General features: G+C 37.6%; 1 pseudogene across 1 annotated transcript in view; it reads left to right on the forward strand.

Moving 5' to 3' along the window:
* Nucleotides 1-5,603, forward strand: part of LOC149141753 (bet1-like protein At4g14600) — a 41,740-nt pseudogene extending 36,137 nt beyond the window's left edge. Inside the window, exons 3-4 of the transcript XR_016264546.1 lie at nt 4,603-4,659; nt 5,219-5,603. The product of XR_016264546.1 is annotated as a bet1-like protein At4g14600 (transcript). The remainder of the gene's footprint in view (nt 1-4,602; nt 4,660-5,218) is intronic.
* Nucleotides 5,604-19,709: the final 14,106 nt, after the last annotated feature.

Below are 19,709 nucleotides of genomic sequence, written 5' to 3' on the forward strand. Positions count from 1 at the left end.
CTCATTTTGTATGATCGTGCTCATGATGGTCAGGTATCCCTGATACTTGTTAGGTTTCTTACTTTCACTAAAGGTTCCTCGGGGTGCAGTGTGTCCTTCAGCATCATCGAGTAGCCCCCTAAGCCAAGAGGGCCTTTTCCTAGAAGAGGAAGGCTCAGGTGGATCAATAGGATCCATGGTTCTTCCACATCAGGCATTGTTTCATCTTCCTTTTCTTTCGGTTCCCTGGTGTCGGCTTCATGGGAGCTCCTCAAAGTCGGAATATTGTCCACCTTGCTGAGAGCCATATCTTCGTCAAAGGTGACATCATGACTAATCACGACTTCCATTTGACCGGCTACATAGATTCTATAGCCCTTAGTATTTTCACCATAGCCCATGAAGTTTCCTTTCTTTCCAGATGCACCCAATTTATTCCTTTTCTCTTTCGGCACATGAAAATATACAGGGCTTCCAAAATTCTAAAATGAGATACGTCAGGTTTCTTACCGGTGAACATTTCTTCAGGAGTCTTGGAACCCAATGCTTGATGAGGGCATTGGTTTTGTACATATACGGTGGTCTTTGATCATGGAGCATGGCACAGACGACTTCCACAATTGTACGGCTCTTCCTTTCCGCCACACCATTCTGTTCAGGAGTATATGGTGTCGTAGTCTCCCTCTTAATGCCAGTCTCTTTACAAAAGTCATGAAACTCGTTAGATTCATATTCAGTACCATTATCCGTCTTTAAGATCTTGATCTTCTTTTTGGTTTGATTCTTGATCAAGGCTTTGAAGTGTCGAAACCAAGAGAACACTTCATCCTTCTTTTTCAAGAAGTATATCCAAGTCTTTCGAGAATAGTCATTTGTAAAAGTAAGGTAATATGAATATCCTCCCAAGGAGTTCACAGGCATCATACCAGATATGTCTGAGTGAACCAGTTGTAATATATCGGAGGTCTTGCTTTGGCTTGAGGGGAATGGTCCCCTTTTGAGCTTTCCTTTGGCACATCCCGGACATACACCTTCTTTCTCTACTCGGAATTCGGGCATCCCTATTACCATTTGTCTTACATCGGGTAGAGCTTTATAATGAAGGTGGGCAAACCTCCGATGCCAAAGTTCGGACTGAAGAGATGTGTCACAAGACATGACACCTAGTGGACTTCCACCAACCTGATATAATGAATCAACTCGAAACCCAAGAGTGAAGGCATCTTTAACATTATTTTTCCATATACGTACCTTGCCATCGCTGAAGGTCACCTTGTAGCCTTTGTCTTCCATTGCCGAGATGGACACCAGGTTCTTTTTGAGGTTAAGTACATATAATACATCCTGTAAGTGGATCGTATTACCTTGATTCAATTTAAGAGAGACATTGCCTACACCTTTCACGAGATATTTCATATTATCTCCAAGGACAATTTCTAGGTTAGTTTCTTTCTCTATCAGATTATGGAGAACTTCTTTGTAACCAGTGAAGTGCCTTGAGGCACCACTATCAATGAGCCAAATTCCCATTGAGTCCGAAGGAGCAGAGGTAGATAGAGCAGCTGGTAGATAATATTCATCCTGCTTATTATCAATAGTGTTAGATTCATACCTGGAATTTCTAGCCTTCTTGAATGATTGTCCTCTTCCTTGATTTTCAGCACTCCTTTTACCTCTGCTATTAGATTTGCCATTCCTTTGATTGCCATGAGAGGGATTCTGATCATCGTCCTGGTGTGAGTCCCTTCTATCAGGGCACTCCCTTGCATAGTGACCTGCTTTATCGCAAATGTAACATCGTTCGTTTCTTCCACCCTTAGGTCCAACCTTTCTTTTTGATTTAGTCCTGGAATTATTTCTTTTTTTAGCATGAGAAGAAAAGGCAGTAGGAGGACCTTTAGACATGGGCATTTCTTGCTCTTCTATCCTTGTTTCTTCTTGAATGCATCTTGCCATTAATTCCTCGAAACCAGGAATTACGTTGTTGTTGAGAAGAGTAGTCCTGAACACGTACCATTTGGATGGTAATCCTCCAAGGGTTGAGAGTGCCATTTCCCTATCTGTAGTAATTTCTCCAATAGATAGGAGATCGTTCTTGATCTCGGTGATTCTTAAGAAATATGCTTGCATGCTCTCATCTTTACCCTTCTTGATTTCCTTCAGCTTATTTCCAAGAAACAAAACTTGATTTGCATCATTAACTTTAAATAAACTCACTAGTCTATTGTAGATTTCCTTGGAGGTGTTCAGGTCGGAGATGTAGGCCACCAAGCGCTTGTCAATAGAGTCCCGGATGATCTTCTTTGTTTTGACTTTGCCGGTTTTCCATTTGTTCCTGGCAACAGTGGGTGCATTTGACGGAGGCTCAACAATATTGCCTCTCACATGGTCCAATACTCCTTGATCTTCTAAGGTTAGATCGAGAGACATCTTCCATCCGTGATAGTCAGCTTTTTCACTGAGCTTGTCTTCGGCAGGGAAGAGCGTTGAGGACCCCATAGTTCTTTTAGGATAGCCTTGCCTTTTTTCTCCTCGGTGATTGTTCTAGCTCTTGCTCGGGCTTTGTCTTCACCTCAGCTCTGATACTATGTTAAGTTATGGTATGTTCTATGCTTAGAGCAATTTACTTATCTTTCATATTATTATCCATAGATTAGCAATCACATGTACATAAAGTAAAGTGTAGATAAAACATTAAACGATCGACAAAAAACAAGCCAAGACAAGAGACACAAGATGTGGCGGCTAGCCAGGGACAAACCCCAATGTGGGGAAACCCTCTGATCAAATCTTCTTTTATCTTCAATAATTCAGCAAAGAGAAATAGTACGTAAATCTGATTTACATCAGCAGCAGCAAACCCTAGATCAGCCAAACTAGGGCAGACAATATCTTGCAAACCGACCGTCGGATCGATTTGATTCCTTCACCAAAAAATGCGGGCTTTAGAGGAGAGTCAGTTCCACCTACAACATAGTTCTGAGAGAGAGTCTGATGGTCAACGCTGGTCAAACTTCCGATCTGCAGTTGCAGCCCTAAATTCTGCGTCTTCCTTTCACACGTGTGAGAGAAGAGTCTCTTTCTGCGCAGTAGGAGAAGAGTTTCTTTTCTGCGCAGGGGAGAGAGAGATGTGATGAGATGAGTGAGTGCAAATGAGGAAAAGTCCTCCTGTATTTATACACAAATTTTGATGATTGAATAGATGCGACTGTTGGGCTTCTGAGTCTACATGAGTTGCTGGTCGGCTTGATAATTATTCCATAATCAAAGTAAATTCATATCTTCATAAATACTTATCGGAATCGGATGATCTTTAGATCAATCCTACACCTCTTGACGAAAGGAATCTAATAAAAATATTATCAGCCATGAATAAGATGACCCACATGGAGTTTGGCCCTAGTTTCCAATTTTAACAAAATGTCATCTGGTACAAAGTGTAACAGTAAATGAATCTCTAGTAGTTCAAAAATTAAAATAAAGTGACTTGGGGATTTGAAACGTCACCATTGAATATTCACATAGTAAAAGTATAAATAGATGTGAGCAATAGTCATGAGATGAGGGAGTGGAGACATTATATTGAGTTGTACAGTGTACTGGACTCATGTTCTCTATTTTCTGTAATTCTTGTCTTCTTGTTGCTTTAGTAACAAGTTTCATTTATCGTTTTTTGCATGCCTGACATGTGTTTAATTTAATTCAATGGTGCATCATAAGCTTCACAGGCTCGGGTTTCAACAGAAGATGGGCTGTATAGGATAAAAATGTCTGGGCAGATTTTAGGGCAACTGGAATGGCTGCTTGTCCTTCAAATATAGGGTGCTTTGGTGTCTGGTCTTCAATAACAGCTTAACAGTCAGAGATAGGCTTCACTGTATGGGACTTTCAAATGGCTGTTGTGCCATCTTTTGCGGAAGCTCTGCACATTATTGATTGCGTGTTGCATAGGAACATAGATTTATCATACAAAATTTGGTTTCAATTTGGCTAACGAGGATAATAAGAGACCGGCCAAAATAACTTATTGTAAAATAGACAAATGTCATTTTTAATCTATGCATCCTATCCTATCCTCTCTTATCCTTATTCCACAACTAATTGTATCATAAAATTTTGTTTGTTGAATGCTCTATTAAAGTTTATATATTCTCTAAATTTCTCTTTTGTATAACTTTGATAATTTTGTTATATTTTGGTCCCTGGCATATTTCTGCTATCCTAAAAGATTTTGAGATAGTGCATTAGTTATTGTGCAGCATCTCTTCTTAGGTATTGTTGTAGGATTGAAAAAAGTGACTGTCTTGAAAGTTGAAACATATATTGAGTTGTGTTCTGTCTTAGAGTGAAACTTACATCATGGACGTGTATTGGCTATACAGTTGACATTGTCAGTGGTATGTTTTGTTGGTGGGAAAATTAGTTCTGTTGTTGTCTGATTGTCAAATTTTGTGAGCCTTACTTTTTTATGGGGTTGATATCAAAACCTTACATGAAGCATCATATCCCAAGATGGAAGTTGCAAGCTTGACAAAAAATTGGTGTCAATAGGAGTTGTATTGCAGTGATGGTTTTATTTAGTTACTTGGAGCTTTTCTTAACTTAATTGCTTTTGGTATCCAGGTGGCACAGGAGATAGGGTCAGAGGCCAAGTTCCAGAATGACTTCTTAAGTCAACTGGTAATGTTTTAAGTCAATATTTTGATCTGACGTTTGCTTTTGTTTTGCATTTTTATCTTTTCATATTAGACTTATAGCACGTCTTAAATCAAGTTTGTTATTTCTGAGAGTTTTGAGCTTTATCCTTTGCCTTACTGTCTATATACAATTACTCATGTAATGCTTTAACCCTCACCTTGCTGTCCATTTTCAATTATTCATGTAATGCTCGTCCTGCATGGAACTTAGCAAACTTATTAATTTTCTCCTATAGTTTGTATTCTTTGCTTCTTTGAACAAATATGGAAGGTATCTTTTAAACTGGGAATTTTCCAAAGTTCTAGGTCGTGTGGAACTGCTTAGGGCCTTTTTTTTTTCCTTTGCAGAGGACTTAGCTACATGCACAGAAACATTACCACATTTATGTAGCTCCGAATGGTCAATTTATAAGGATTGTGCTGTAATTTTGTATTTACATTTGAAATGAACTGAACCTTGCATGAATGGTTCTATACAGCTTTCAGAAATCTTTATGTAATTTACAATGAATGGTTTGTCTGAATTCTTTCTTTTGTGACAGCAAATGACAATGATCAAAGCTCAAGCAGGGGTTAAAAACAACATGAAAAGACTAAACAGGAAGATAATACAGAATGGTTCAAACCAAGTAATATACGTGGTTCTCTTTGCGTTATTATGCTTTTTCATTGTTTATTTGTTGTCCAAGTTTTCAAGACGATGAGCTAACTGTGAGATATTTGGGGAATAGAGGCTTGCATATTAACAGAAAAGATTACTGAAAGTACATTATCCATCAGCTTGTCAGCCTTTAAATGAATGGGCCAATGTGGGTTTGATGCTGCAAAGCACTGCCACATTAGCATTTTTGTAAATTGTGGTGAAAGGAAATCAGCTAGTGTATTGAGATTTTTTCATCCTAATAAATGATGTATGCGTTATTTCAATAGTGATTGATTTATTATCTCCTCTATTTTATACTTTGGCAAAGTGATTTTTTCATCCTAATAAATGATGTATGCGTTATTTCAATAGTGAATGATTTATTATCTCCTCTATTTTATACTTTGGCAAAGTGATTTTCAGTAAGGTTTTAGTCCCGAGAAACACTGCATCATCATCATTGTGAGTTGTCGAATAACTAAATCAACTAAATTAGTTCTCTGTGGTTTCCAGTTTTTGTTTTTTCCTATATGATTACAGTCATGCTATTTTTATTGATTTTGAGGTGTCAAAATGAATTGTCACCCATGTATGGGAGGTTATGTTTATGGATAAGATAAAGTGGACCTTATTCTTATGGATATTTTCAGGTAAGCTACAATTTTATATATGATTATGTGTTGCTTTCTTATTTGTCAGTGAAGTTTTTATAGGTTTATAAATGATTATGTCAATGGTGAACCCCTGTGCATAATCTTTGCATATAAACCACAATAAAATATTAGTGGAGTCATTTTACAATGTGGTATTTTTTTTTTTTAAATCCTGCGCATGCGTGTGTGCACACACACATGCACATATTCCCATGCCCAGGGGGTTAGCTTGAGTGGTTGACTGCTGTGAACTATAAGCAAGAGGTTACAGGGTCAAATTCCTAGGTTTGTTGCTTTGGTGAATATTATTGGGCCTCACTTGATGTCCCCAATGAGTAAAAAATGCAATATATTGATTTATCTTGTGTACCATCCTTGGCATGAAGGGAAGTGCTTGGAGGGTTTCCTCGGGATTGCATTCCTAACAGATGAGTGCAATTAGCCCACGAGGATTCAATCAATGCATTTGTTAGCATAAAATTAACTAAAAGCCCAACAATGTTGGTAACAACTGGTTGAGTTAACCCCTTGAGTTATAGTTAATATATTTTTCCCAAGGAAATCCTCGCGGGGAAACCAACATGAGGCTATCTTTAATATCTATGTATCTGAATATATTTCCAAGGAAAATTGTGATCCCTAAATCTTCCTCAAAATAATGAGATGGAGAGCCAGTGAATTGCTATTGTATGATAGTCATTGGTAACCTAGCATGACTTAGCCAAACTTGAACCAAAAAGGTCAGGATGATTTTTGCCTTCGAAACATTTTGTTTGAACCAATTGAGCTAATCCACTAAGCTGAATTAAATGACATCAAGTTGGTATATATATATATATATATACATATTCTTTTATTAATAATTTTCTTTATTATAAGTATATTAACCCACCTTTATAATATATATTAATTTGGCCTCCCTACTGGAAAGGCTAGCTATGCTTCTTAACTCTTTATTTCCTATAACCAACTCGACTTGCCATGGCGTAGACCAATGTTGTTGGTAGTGTTGCAAGTGGCACAAAGGTGATTATATGTACTTGCATCCTACGGAAGGAGACCACCATGCCCTCACATCCTTTGATAGTTCCTTGGTTATCTGCCACATTGACCTAAGGGCAATGAACTTCAATGCCCATTCTCTAGATAAAAGGATCAATGGAGGATATATGGTGGCTCACTCCACTCCCTCAATGCCCTTATCAATTCTTCCCCCTACCCATACAACTTGACATCATATCATATCCATAAGATAAACACTTTGTGAGGTCTCTTGCATCTTGCATGATGTGCATACACTTGTCAAGAACAAGAAGCATGACATAGTCAATATAAATATTGATAACAAAGTGTTTATAGCCTCCTCACTATCAAAGTAGAGTGTGGTGTTGGCACCTTTGTACCCTTGTAGATTGTAAAGCTGCATGTTAGTTCATTATGCATGTGCTTAAAGAATCATCAAACATCCCTATTGGGATTGTGTACACCTAATTCATAAGCATGCATTTAACAAAGCAATCAATTATCACCACAATAGGGTCACACAAGTTAATGATTAAATCAAAGCATGAGTAGTCCCAACCAAGAAACCATGTTTAATCTACCAAAGCATCCTAAGTTGAATTAAATGGCATCAAGTTGGTCTCTCTCTCTCTCTCTCTCTCTCTCTATATATATATATATATATATATATATATTCTTTTATTAATAATTTTCTCTATTATAACTATATTAACCCACCTTTATAATATAACTTGGCCTCCCTACTAGAAAGGCTAGCTATGCTCAACTCTTTATTTCCTTAACCAACTCGACTTGCCATGGCTGTTGTTAGTGTTTCAAGTAGCATAAAGGTGATTATGTACTTCCATCCTAGGGAAGGAGACCACCATGCCCTCACATTCTTTGATGGTTCCTTGGTAATCCGCCACATCCACCTAAGAGAAATAAACTTCAATGGCCATTCTCGAGATAAAAGGATCATTGGAGGATATATGGTGGCTCCACACCTCCACATAAATTAGGCTTTAATGAATTTTAGAAGATCTTGGGCCTCAACACCCTTTTCAACCCTTCCCCCTACCCATACAACTTGACATCATATCATATCCATAAGATAAACACTTTGTGAGGTTTGTGCATACACTTGGTTGGATTTTCCCTTTTTTAGAAACTCCTAAATTTGCTGCTTGATTTCTTATTTTTCTAGAAGAGAGCACTGGTATATTGGCCGATTGGGTAGAGGTGCATCGAGAGTCAAATCGACCAAATGCTTGACCTGACAATGCAAAGGTACCCCTGTGGGGTGAGGAGAAGATGTCCATGTACTCTTCCATGACCTTATTCATTTGCTTCTACTATGTGGAAGAGCCCTTCCTGGGGGCCATGGATGTGGCCAATATCTTCCCCTTTGAGAGTGAATCAGAAAGGAAAAAAACTTCTCGGACTAGGAGATGATCTTGCTGCATTGTTTAGCAGAGATCAAAGAAATGACGGTAGGCGGAACTACCTACGGTATCATGTATAGCTTATTGCCAAAGTGATAATAACAATGTGGGGCCTAGACTCATACACAACATAAGTATGGTTGTCCTAATAACACATCACAAACTTCAATGGGAGGAACGTCACATAGTACCTCATCTGTGAAGGGCTTGATGTTGTAGGGCAGGCGACACTATTGGATGATGCAGAGATCTCGCCCTTTGTGGAGCCATCTGATAATGTACAGCTGTAGTTGTGGTGTCGTTGGAAAACCAAACCGCTTCATGACTTTAGTTGAGATGAGGTTATTTTGGCTTCTGCTATCAACAATTAACTACAACGGAGAACCCTTCACCCACATATATGAGTGAAAGAGATGCTCCTCCTCCTCGGGATCTTCGGGCTCAATCTTCTGGACCTTGGTGGTGGCTGTTGAAGAATCTAGGGCATTTAGGTTAGGATGAGATTCTTTTGACAATGATAACTATTTGTGAGGTGCTTTTTACTTTTTCTTATTACCACAATATTCTCTTATTATTATTAGTGTGAGTTCTCTTACTTCATCAAACAGTGACTAAAACAAAAGAGACAAGAACACAAGATATTGGTTCTTAGCCAGTGAAAAACCTCTCTCTCCTAGAGAGGAAGACTCTTCTGCAAATTTCTCTTATTGAAGCTTCAATTGACAAATTCCAAACCCTAGACCCTTGACCAGTGGATCCTCCAAGCATAAGACACAGTGTCTCTTTTTTTGTCCTTCAATCAATGATTTCTTCTGCTCTGCACATTGATCTCTTCCTTCACACTTTTTCCGGCAACTGCAGAAACCATAGGTCTCCTTAGAGACCTCTTCTTTGGTGTCTTCCTTTCCTTCTCTAACTCGCTTGTAAATCTTCCTTTTCGTTGATACTTAGGCTAGAGAATGAGGCTCTTCTTCTGGTATATCTTCGAGTTAGAGAATGATCCTCTTACCCTACTGTAGATCTGATTTATTCGCATGTGTGACTAATCTAGGGCTTGAAACAAACCCTTTTACTTGCTCCCTTCCTTCGCTTTAGGTATCTCTTTCTTCGCTTAATGAGGAGGCATAATTAGTGATCTTTTCTAGCCCAACCGAGCTTCTTCTTATGACTGTAATTGCTGAACTGATATGGCAGAAAAATGAACCCTTTCACCTTCGCACATGTGACTGTAATTAGGTTGTAAATAGGCCTTCCAAACTCGACCTTCTTTCCTTCCTTTCTCGTTGGATTAGAGACACCTTCTTCTTCCTTCTTTGCACTTCTTCTAGCGGCCTTCTTCGTTGATTTCAGAGATCACTTGATGCTTCATTTGTGAGGTCGAGCTGCCCTATATATAGGAGTTTGTCCCTCCTATTTGGGCCAACTTGAGCTAGTGAGGCCGACTTGACCTTAAGTGTACCAAAAATTCATTTCTTGAGCTGACTTGGAGAGGAGACTTGTCTTTGCTTTGGAGGATCACCTTTGACATCTTTCTTTGGCTCTAATACATAGATTTACATAGTGTAACATGCCCACATGGGTCTTTAACAATTACATTGACTCTTTGACTTTCCTAAAAGCACTTAAACACGTGCTTGACCTATCAAATGGGCAAGAAACCCATTCTTGATAATGGGAAAAATAATAATTCTTTTCTTTGACAAGTACAAAGAACAAAATTACATTTATGAAGACCAAACCTAGGTACACTTTCTTGAACACTCCCTCTTAACTAGGGAGGTATTCATAAATCATTTACAAGGTGTTTGGACATTTTCAATTTGAAGAGTTCACATAAGAGAAATCATATTGGAAATCCATCTGATATAGCATCATAGTAACCAACATTGTTTCCACAGCAAGGCCTTGACTGACAAATCTATCTCGCATTAGATCAGAGCACAATCTTGGCGATACCAATGACTATAGACACCTTCATCATTGTCTCTAAAGTTACATACCCATTTGGGTGTTCATTGAGTATGACCTTCTAGGACTATTCTTATCTTGGGTTCCCAACTCTAAAAAAATATCGGTCCTCTTGCCTACTCTTATCTTGGATGCCCTAGACATCCTCAAAGAGCATCAGATGCCAGATTATTACCTAATCCTCCATTCTTTCTTCTCAAGTGAAGACAATAATGTTGTGTCTATCTCTCCCTCTCAACTAGGGAAGATATGCCCATTCTTATAAAGGGATGTACCCAAGCTCCCTCTGACTAGGGACTTGTCAGAGCTCCCTCTCAACTAGGGACTCTCCTTTTTCATCAACAACTTCTAGTGGGTCCTTTAGCTGCTTGATCACTTTCTTTCCTTGATGTCATGAAATTCAGTCGAGCTTCTTCCTTATAGGGCATTAGCCATCCATCACTTTCCTTCTTGATTTGTCATGTCATTCCTTTCTTCATGGAAAGTGGCCTTCTTGGTACATATCTGGAACCTTCTTCATATGACTACTTCTTTCTCATCATGCTTCTTTCAGGAATTTCCATCCACCACAAGAGTGCTAGTTGTACTTGCACTTACAACTCTTGTTCCAGTAGCCTTGCATGACCCCATCTAGATATTACTCAAGAAAAATCAAAATGTAACATTAAGTCAAATAGTACCTTTTGAGATGGCTCTTCATCATGACATCTTTTTTTGGCTTGATCCAACAACATCCTACATGTTTCACATCTCCAAGCCTTTTCGGGTGTTAAGGGTCCTTTTATCTTTTTCTTTCTTTGTCAGAGTTCTCGTGCCTTCTTTCAGGAGATGTCTTAACAAATCTATCAGATGTTGATTCCTAGTGTCCATGGTGTCCTTTTATCCCTGATATCTTTTCCCATATGCTTCTTTATAGGTTTCCTAGTCAATCACCTCATACTCCATATGAGGTCATTTCTCATGTTGACTTTTATTAGTGTGTGAACCATGCCTTTGTGCATATTCTTAATGAAAGAGATCTACCCTATTCTTGACCATGCTTTTAGAGGAATTCCCCATGGTCATTAATACAAATGATGACATGACTTAACTGAAAAACATAGATGCATACATACCTCATCTTAGTTCTTTCCTTGATCACCTCAACTTCCTTGATTGATATTACCTCAATCTCCTTTGCTTTGTTACATCTTGCTCTGCCTGCATCCTTTCTTGAATCCCCATAGGTGGAATTCTCATCGACCCATTTTCATTTTCTGAAAATCATGAACCTTCTATTGATGATTCCACCGGGGGATTCTTATAGTCCTCATCCTGCAAATTCTCCTTCCTATTGATGATAGTGGCCTTCTAAGATGATTCTTCTTGATCATGATCATTCCTTTATGCAATGATGAGGTAATTCAATGGCTACATTTATATGAATATCTATATCTGAGCTATCTTTACACAATGCTCCTATATTTTTGAAGATGCCATTCTCATAAGTCATGCATTTTATCCTACTGCTACATGTTCCTATGATACCCAAAACTTTAAAGAAGACTTATGTGAAGAAGTTGATCTCAGTGATAGTAGAGATCCGGAGGAGCTTCCTTCTTCTACTTCTCTTCTTCTTTCACTTCTCGGGTAATGTGGGCTTCTTGTCATTTCCTTTTATTGTTGTCCTTCTTGAACTTAGGACAATCCCTCTTATAGTGTCCATATTGTTGACACTTTGGACATATCCCTTTTACCCTTTCTCTGTGGGCCAAACTGCCCAAATTTTCCTTTTCTCCTGGCCATAGCAACAAATGCTTTCTCTTTTGATCCCACATCATCCTTGGCTTTGAGTCTAGTCTCTTAAATTTTGCATAGAGACCAAAGTTCATTCAGCGAGATAGCTTCCTTCTTGGCATATATACTTGATGTGAAGTTGCCCCATTCCTTAGGTAATGCATTGAGCACCATAGTTTCCATCTCTCTATCTGACATAACTTCTCCTAGTTCTTGTAGCTGGTCTCTCATCTCAGAGATCTTCATGAAGTAGGGAGCTATTCCTTCTTCTTTGGATATCTTCATTTTATATAATTCATTACACAACGATATCACTTCTCTAGCTGTACTAACTAAGAATAGCTTCACCATCTTATCATAAATTTATTTAGATGTTTCAAGTTTGGAAACATAAGGAATGAGAGGGTCCTTGATGGATTCTACCAGAATCCTTTGAGCCCTTGTTTCATTCTTATTATATTTTGCTAAGGCTTGAGTTTGTTCCTTTGCAGGAAAAATGACATTCCCCTTGATGTAGTACATAAATTCATTTTCTCTGAGAAGTAAATCAATCCTTTTTTTCTATGCAAGGAAATTAGCTGTCCCAAACAATTTGTTGCTCTCTTTGCAAAGAAATTTTGATATGTTCAAAAGAAGACATAGAATACTTACTTGAGAGAGTTTTTGTGAAGTGATCTCGCTGTTTCCTTGAAGATATGATGATTTGTCTTCTTAGATCTTGGAGTTCTTCAACATGCTTCCTTCAAGGTGCCTTATGAGAGATTTGCTTGGTGATAGAAACTTCTCACTGTGTAGATTTGGAGATCTTTAATGATGAGCCTAGATCTTTGGGTGCCTTTGTTTGATGATGAAGGATCTTTGATGGAGACTCTTTTTGGATGTACCTTCTTGTAGATGCTTTTAGATGGAAGGATTTCTTCTTTCCTTGTTCCCAGGATGGTAGTCCTTCTTGATGGATCTAGGAGAGGAGATGGTAATCCTCCTTGTCTTTGATGGATATGGAACCCTTTCTTATAGCTCTGATGCGTCAATCTTTGTGTTCTTGAGATGCCCTTCCTTGATGTGTCACCTTAGCTTGGTTACCATGTTGAAGAATATAGGGCATTTAAGTTAGGATGAGATTCTTTTGACGATGATAACTATATGTGAGGTACTTTTTACTTTTTCTTATTACCACAATCTTCTCTTATTATTATTAGTGTTAGTTCTCTTACTTCATTAAACAGTTAGAAAAAAAGAGAGACAAGAACACAATATATTGGCTCTCAACCAGGGCAAAACCTCTCTCTCCTGGAGGGGAAAACCCTTATGCAAATTTATCTTATTGAAGCTTCAATTGACAAATGCCAAACCCTAGACCCTTGGCCAGTAGATCCTCCAAGCATAAGATACAACCTCTCTTCTTTTTGTCCTTCAATCAATGCTTTCTTCTGCTCTGCACCTTGATCTCTTCCTTCACACTTTTCTGACAACTGATAGCTCTTTTTCCGTCAACTGCAGAAACCCTAGGTCTCCTTAGAGGCCTCTTCTTTGGTGTCTTCCTTTCCTTCTCTACCTCACTTGTAAATCTTCATTTTCCTTGATACTTAGGCTAGAGAACGAGGCTTGTCTTCCTGTATATCTCTGAGTTAGAGGCTGATCCTCTTACCCTACTGTAGATCTAATTTATTCGCACGTTGGCTGATCTAGCACTTGAAATAAACCCTTTTACTTGCTCCCTTCCTTCACTTTAGGTTTCTCTTTCTTTGCTTGATGAGGAGGCTTAATTAGTGATCTTTTCTAGCCCAACCGAGCTTCTTCTTATGATTGTAATAGCTGATACAATATGGCAGCAGAATGAGCCCTTTCACCTTCACACGTGTGACTGTAATTAGGTCTGAAATAGGCCTTCCAAACTCGGCCTTCTTTCCTTCCTTTCTCGCTGGGCTAGAGACACCTTCTTCTTGCTTCTTTGCACTTCTTCTCACCTTCTTCTTGCCTTCTTCTTCATTGATTTCAAAGATCACTTGATGCTTCATTTGTGAGGTCAAGCTGCCCTATATATAGGAGTATGTCCCTCCTATTTGGGCCGACTTGACCAATGAGACCGACTTGAATTTAAGTGTACCAAAAATTCATTTCTTGAGCCAACTTGGAAAGGAGACTTGTCTTTGCTTTGGAGGATCACCTTTGACATCTTTCTTTGACTCTAATACATAGATTTACATAGTGTAACATGCCCACATGGGTCTCTAACAATTACATTAACTCTTTGACTTTCCTAGAAGCACTTGAACATGTTCTTGACCTATCAAATGGGCAAAAAACCCATTCTTGATGATGACAAAAATAATAATTCTATTCTTTTACAAGTACAAAAATCAAAATTACATTTATGAAGACCGAACATAGTTACACTTTCTTCAAAAGTGGCAACAGTGGTGTTAGGATGTGCATTGATAATATGTTTCCCCTTTTCATCCCCTTTGTCGATTTTTGGATCAAAATCAAGACATGCATCAGACTCCAAACCTTTTAGCTCGGCCACCAATGACTGCGTGGCGTGACACTCATTTGTGTTGTGGGTGGGGCTTTTGTGGAACTCACACCACTTTCTCATGTCCTTCTTTGTCTTCATGGTAACATTATTTTCTTGTGGCTTCGATGGGTTGACCTGATTTGTTCCACCTTGGCTCTATCCTTTGCTCTGTGACTTGGAGGCACTTTTGCTTTACTTCGGATTCACGGATCAAAAGTCACGCTTCTTTTGTTTAATTTTTGGCAGCATATCGGTATGCTGCACCAAGAGAGGATATTTCCAGGAACTCCATTTATTCCTGAATTTATTTGTATAAACAGTCGCGATACTTGAGAACTAGATGTCGCTCAGAGTCTTTCATACCTAGCACTGTGTGCAAAGTATGAAAAATATTTGTGATCTCATGCACATCTTGGTCCCTTTGTTGTCGTAGGGTGGTCCATTGTATGTATTTGTCTTCATAGCTCCCCACAAGGTAATATTGTTCCTTGACAACATCTCGAAAAGAGTTCCTAGAGGGTGTGGCTGTAAACAGAGAGGGTTCCTCGATCCTTTTCTCATAGTAAGTTTCCCACCAATTTTTGACATGGGGGGCGGCCTTAAGCAGTTGAAAAGTAATTTTTTTGTTTTTTGTTTTTACGATCGGAGAAACTATGAACCGAAAAATAACCTTCCAACAAACTTATCCATTTATCTACAACATTTGCATCTATCAAACCTTTAAATATAACAATATTGAATTTAACTTGTATCTTGAAGGGTGTGATGCTTCCGAAGTGAAAAAGAGTAGACTACTCTGATACCAATGATATGAATTTATGCAGGAATTAAATGAATTACAAAATTAAACAGAAACAAAGAGCTACAACAAAAACTAAACTTTAATTAATTAATAACAAAAACTGAAATCCATTTACATGCATAAGGGAAACAAACTAGCTCAGGCGATGGTAGCTTATCTATGAGAAAAAATGTGTTAATTACATGTCTTCTGAATTGTGTTACAATGAGGCTCAAAGGCCTTTCTATTATTGAGAAACGACGGAAAACCATAAACATCCAAAAACCTAACCCCAGGAGATGAAGTGCCAAAAGTTTGTGGGCCTGATTGGGATTAGTTGGAACATCAACTTCCCGGTGTTGCAATTTTGAAATATGATCTTCGTTTAACGCGTACAATACCTTGTTAAAAAGATATATTTAAGGACAACAAATTTCGATTGCAGATCCCTGTCACAAGCTATAACTGTGCTTGTTTTCCAAAAAATGTCGTTTAGGGCCTCAAAACGACTCCAGAAATTTAGGCCCCGAAAAAATGCCCAAAATAGAAAATTATGCTACAATTAAGGAAAATGAAAGAAATAGTGTTGGGTGTCCAAGTGGAATAGGTGGGTGGCCACCAATATCCACCTAGATCATAAAACAATATAAACTTTGAAATGGAAACTATAAATTCAAAATGGGAACTCTGGCAAAAAAACGCCAAAAAAACGTCAAAAATAGTGTTAAAAATGAAAAATGTGTATACTGGAACGATGGTTTTTTTTAGGGACAATTTTGAACATGTTTTAAAAATGGCAGTGAAAACGAAATTTTTGTGTAAAATACAGTTTGAAAACAAAAAAGTGATTATTACTGGAACGATGACTTTTTTTAGGGTCAATCTTTAAAATTAAAAAAAATGCTAGTAAAATGATCCAACAACATAAAAATGACACATAACTTCTCATTTAACACCATATGGAAATCAAAACTTTTATTTCAAGATACGATGCATATATCAGTTAGATAAACTGTCTTAAACAATTATTCAAAATCACTCATATTTTCTTGCACACCATCAGAATTCACATCTTCAGATGAGTGACTGGATGCTGACGAAGATGTTCCATATTCTTTTCTTTCATCAACTAGTGCCCCATCTGAGTCCACATGCATGCCCATCAGTTCAGGTTTCAAAATTCTTTTAGATCTACGTCTGGTTTCAACATACTCCCATCTCAACACTGTTCTTTCTGGTAACAACCTTTTCAGAATCGTCTTGAAGTGAAGAGTTCCTATCTTTGTTAAATTGAAGTCATAAACAAGTATGTCAACATCCTCCAATTTTAATGTCTGTGCGGCGATGATTTATATTCGTACCCTTTCTTTTTCTCTTTTCGCCATTTCTTTTGTCAACTACCATCTCTGGCTTATACACACCATTGAATCAGTGTGTATTTGTGGCATACCAATGTACCTCAACACTTGTAACATCTTCATTTTCTGTAAAAATCTTTATAACTTTAGCAACCCAGAATGGATAGCCATTGGGATTTCCATCTGCTAGCACTGCAATCATGCAACCCTCCTTAATATCCTATACTGAACCCCTGTAAAGGTTTTCCATGGCTTCACGTTGTGAACGAGATCTTCTAGAACCAATATACATCTCTCTTTCCTCTACCTGTGAAGAATTAATAATACCTTGAGATTGTTGCTGTTCAACAATGTTTATTTCCTCATGTGCATTTGACACATTTTGTGGCCAAATAAATGGATTTTTCAAAGGTATATCTTCATTTGTTGTTGTTGAAATGATATCACTTTGATTATTGAAAATTGACTCCCACCAAACTGAATCAGTAATGTCAAAGTACTCATATGTATATCTAATACATTTTTTAATTTCTTCTAGGCAATTAGAATAATTTGTATCTCTATTCTGTCTGCGTGCATTATGAACTTCACCAACTGATTGTAATAACATATTTTTGATGCAAATATTGGATGATCTAGAATGAACTTCAAAAATTGCAAACTTGATGACGGTGCCCATTCTGCAGTAGTTGAATACTTTTTGCCCCATATTAGTGTTTTCCCATCAATTTTTTTGATACGAAATTGATGTTGGAAGCTAATGTCATTAAGTTGTTCAATGCATTTCCCCTCACCATATGATCCCATAATAAACCTTCGTATGTCAACAGTGTCTTCCAACACATCAAAAGTAGGCTCTGGCATGTATGATTTCTTAATACATTCAATTAATGATGGCAAGCTCCCAATTTCCTTCCTCCTCAATGTGACTGAAAAACGACTGAACATCTGATCAATATGGTCATGAGTGTGCCCAACAAGAAGGAAACCAACCTTTACCTTCTGAAAAATTCTCAATTCAACAAGCATGGTTAGATATCCAAAAACAACTTGATTTTTGTTTTCATGATAAGTGTTGTTCAATTGTAGATACAAAACTTCAGGAAGATTATTAGACTAATGAGAAAGCACATCATGAATTATGGTTATGGTCAAATTTGCATCATTATGAATATTTGGAGCTGTGAAGTACACCTTTGGCAACATTTTCCCATTGAAGACCATACAACCGACCAAGTGATACTGAATAAAATTTTCCTTCTGTAAATTTTTGAGTGTGCGAACAAAATGTGGTAAAAGTGTTTTCTTCTGGCCTATACCATCAATTATCAAACCCAAATATTTATTCGGATTATCATAACACTTCTTTCAATGCTTGTACAACTTTTTCCTTTCATTTGTTTGTTGTTCGCGATGCTCATGAAGTTCTTGACAATTGAATCTACACAACATTAAAAAAAGCCATTAAGAAATATGTTTTCACACTTGATGAATATACAATTTTAAAAGTTAAAGTTATGAATGCTTACCTCTTTCTGACCCTTTACATTTGTCCCTTTTTGATTGAATAGAAGCACATGTACTGCGAATCCCCATCATTTCCTTCTTAGGAATACAGACATTGTTGAATTATTTCTTCCATAGCTTCACAAAATTTTGATATGTAATAAACCGGCCATGTCCCTCAGCACCTTCTGCATATTCTTTGTATAAGTTGTAGATTTCTCGTCTTGAAAAATTATCTGGAATATGTATTGTCTCTTTATTTCGCATACACTCTCCATGCTTTGAAAATAAATCTTTCATCCATGACATTGCAGTATTTGATAATGGCCGAAACTGTCTTTTATGACATAATTCAAAGTAAAATGTGGGATCATTTTCCAAATTTTCTTGAATTCTCGAGAGACGAAAATTCTTAATCAAATGAAACTTTTTGAAAGCTTTTCTATAGATAAATAAATTCCCCATATGATAATCATAACCTGACAATGTAGATTACATGCACCCAACTAAAGATGAATTTTGCAAGCTTTTATTCATTGAAAAATATCTCTTCCTGCTCTCTAATGCAAATTTGAAATCCATATGTTTCAAGCAATCTTTTTGGCAACATTCACTTGAAATGAGTGCGCTGATAGAACTTCTCGTCAGATATTCTGCTCTACCCCTTGAATATCTGGAACATCTTGCATTGATACGAAAAGGTCTGCTCCTACTCCTCGATACAATATTTCTTGGCAACATCTCCATCATTGGATTATCATTTGTATAAGGATTTTCATCATCATTAAGAGGAATGTTATCCACACTATGATCAACTGTGCTTTTCAAACACTGACTTGGAGGATATTCTTCATCTTCCCCTTCTTCAGTGCTACTGTCATAGTCTTTAGAATTCGGACTCATTGGAAAATTTGACTCGATGTTTATTGGATATTCTTCCTCATGTGCATTTTCAGTGCTTCTCTCATAGTCCATAGAATTAGGACTAAGTGCATCATCCTGTCCTTCATCACTGCTACCTTTATACTCATTAGAATTAGGACTAAGTGCATCATCCTGTCCTTCATCACTGCTGCTATCATAGTCCTTAGAATTAGGACTAACTGGACACCGTGACACTCCATACTTTTGAAATTCATCATCCCGCTCTTCATCAAAGTTGCTCTCATAGTCCTTAGAATTAGGACTGAGTGGACACCGTGACACTCCATTCTTTTGAAATTAATCAACCCGCTTTTCATCACTGCCGCTGTCATAGTTCTTAGAATTAGGATTAACTAGACACCGTGACACTCCATACTTTTGAAATCATCATCTCGCTCTTCATCAAAGCTGCTCTCATAATCCTTAGAATTAGGACTAAGTGGACGCCATGACACTCCA

The sequence above is a fragment of the Pinus tabuliformis genome, chromosome X (genome assembly GCF_031772625.1).
Source record: "Pinus tabuliformis cultivar Carrire ecotype Pingquan chromosome X, CPIR1, whole genome shotgun sequence".
Classification (NCBI taxonomy): domain Eukaryota; kingdom Viridiplantae; phylum Streptophyta; class Pinopsida; order Pinales; family Pinaceae; genus Pinus; species Pinus tabuliformis.